We start from the raw sequence: 341 nt of genomic DNA on the forward strand, positions 1-341 counted from the left end.
CTCTTCCCCGCAAGATGTTATCATCACAGAGATTTCGCTCATCAAATATGTGCAGATGTAAAAACATAAAACTCTTAAGGTGGTCCAGTTTGTCAGTACACTTAAAAGCAAGGAATTTGCTTTGTTTAAAGAGGGAGGGATTCTTTCCAGCGGGACTCTGTCAAGAATGTGGTACGAATTTTCTGTCCCCAGAGAAGTATTCACTGCTTTCTACAAGGACAGGCAAGAACCAAACACCGTTCTCTCTTGGGTGACAGCCATGCCCTTCACTGGGTCTTGACTTCAAAAGGTCATTAAAATCCATCCTCGCATCTGCAATAAAGACCAATGTCTCTATTTTC

Source organism: Pteropus alecto, unplaced genomic scaffold (genome assembly GCF_000325575.1).
Source record: "Pteropus alecto unplaced genomic scaffold, ASM32557v1 scaffold50, whole genome shotgun sequence".
Classification (NCBI taxonomy): Eukaryota; Metazoa; Chordata; class Mammalia; order Chiroptera; family Pteropodidae; genus Pteropus; species Pteropus alecto.